Consider the following 2,454-nt stretch of genomic DNA (forward strand, 5'->3'; position numbering starts at 1 on the left):
ATTTTCCAACAACGCCCTCCCCACCTCCTTGAGTTGTGGTTTCTTCCTTTAAATACCCCCTTACTCAGCTACTCGGGGCGCCATGGTCCTCTACCCCTGCGTGGTGTATGACCATGGGCCCGAGAGCGCTCTTGAATAAAAATCCTCTTGCAATTTGCAGCAAGACCGTTTCTTGTGGGTGATTTTGGGGTGTTGCCTCTCCTGAGTCAGAACTTGGGGGAGTCCTCACGTTGTGGGTCTTTCATTGGGTCTTGGATACCAAATTACTTACAAAATGTAAGGAACCTGTCCTTCTTAGAAAGCTGGCACAGAGGCCTGATAAATAGTACCAGAAAGGCTGGGAGTGTAGATGCTATTCATAGAGCCACTGTGACCTGCAGCTGACTCCACTACAGGCCACTAAGACAGTCAAGCCCTCCATGAGCAGCTCTGTAGAAGGTTCAACATCTGGCTAACATTTGACTCTTCAGAATAGCGGGAATGCTGCAGCTACTGTGATGGCTAACTTTATCTTTTAAGTTTAAATTATTGTGCTTAAGGGGGCTGGTGAGATGGCTCAGTGGTTAAGAGCACCCGACTGCTCTTCCCAAGGTCCAGAGTTCAAATCCCAGCAATCACATGGTGGCTAACAACCATCCGTAACGAGATCTGGCGCCCTCTTCTGGAGTGTCTGAAGACAGCTACATGTACTTACATATAATAAATAAATAAATCTTTAAAAAATTACTGTGCTTAAGAGATCTATAAAATAAAAATGCAGCCAGGTGGTTGTGGTACATGCCTTTAATCCAGAACCCTGGAGGCAGAGGTAGTGGATCTCTGTAAATTCAAGGCCAGTAAGGACTACACAGAGAAACCCTGTCTCGAAAACCCAAATAATGAGAATAAATAGATAAATCAAGCCTGTATCCTGTAAGGCCCACTTGCCCAAGGACAGGTGGCTTCCTGGAATGCTGGGGCTGCTCATGTAAGATAACAAGGCAAGTGTTTTCACTTCTGTAAACAAGCTAGGTTGCCCCAAGTGCACAGGATGTATGCTTGGTCACATGTGCGCCAGAGGTATATAAGCAGGATGTGCATCAGGATGCATGCTTGCTCCTGATTGGACAAAGGCAGGAAATACAGAGCTTTGTGGATTTTGCATTTATAGTCCCTGACTACTGTAATTCGGTGCTGTACTCTGGGAAAACCCCGGGTATAGACCAGGCCAGTATTCACAGTCCTGGCCAGTACTTAATAAAGCTTAATTCATATTTGGCTCAAAAGTTGTAGTTGGGAAGCCGGGCGTGGTGGCGCACGCCTTTAATCCCAGCACTCGGGAGGCAGAGGCAGGCGGATTTCTGAGTTCGAGGCCAGCCTGGTCTACAAAGTGAGTGCCAGGACAGCCAGGGCTACACAGAGAAACCCTGTCTCGAAAAACCAAAAAAAAAAAAAAAAAAGTTGTAGTGGGTTTTTACTTCTGCCCAATGGAATAGATAACATGTGTGGGGGCTGTTGAGACTCGGACTCTGGACAAACAGCTGAGGTGCAAGTTTTGCATACCAAATTGGACCTAGCCTCCAGGTTCTCCCAGCATCCCTCAGTCCCTGCCAATGCCCTCTACCCTGAACCCTCCTGCCCAGGCTCTGGGCTTCCTGTTCCCCAGAGGTTCTTCAATCTATAATCCAGAAGCTTTGGCTCTCTCTCTCCTCTCTCCTCTCTCTACATTTCCTCCCATCTATTTTTCTCTCTGCTCCCTCCCACTCTTCTGTCTTCCCATCTACATGGTGACATCACTGACTCCTCCTGTGATGTCCAAGAGCTCCCTCCCCTTCTCCTCCAGTAAACTTGCCTTAAACTTTAGTTTGGCCTGAATTGTCTCATTACACTGGTGGAGCTAACTTCACAGGGGCAACATGAGGCAGTCTAAGGCATCTCATGACAGGAAGTAAACACAATTAGTAAAAAGCGTAACGGCATAGTGTTTTGTTTTTTCCTATAACCCTACTAAATCTCCCCAAAGTGGCCTTTTTGGACTTTAAACGATCGATAGCTACAGTATGGAAAACTTCTTTTTTACTCAGGACTTGTCAAGTTCCGCTGATGGCACTTCTGGAGGTACAATGGTTCTTCAATGACCCATAACTAGGACTCTTAGAAACAAAGTGTGGGCTGTGAACCTTTCCTAGCTTTAAACATGGGGGTTTCTGACAACAAATGCGCACTTCTGTGCAGAGAGTTCAAGATCCTTTGGTCCAGTAAGCACCCTGGGGTGCTGCTGCCCCTGAGGGTGCTGGGGTCTGGACACTGGTGACTTGCCCAAGGCTGTTGGATATGCTATGTTTGGCGGAAAGCACATCTGTCCATGTGGTTTTGGGGGAGCCACCTCGCAGGGTGTGGTGTTGTTGGGTGTTTATTACCCCTGGCTGTAACACCAGATGAACATTGTTGTTTTAGTAGGACTGGTGCTTTCCT

The sequence above is a fragment of the Mus caroli genome, chromosome 4, assembly GCF_900094665.2.
Source record: "Mus caroli chromosome 4, CAROLI_EIJ_v1.1, whole genome shotgun sequence".
Lineage (NCBI taxonomy): Eukaryota > Metazoa > Chordata > Mammalia > Rodentia > Muridae > Mus > Mus caroli.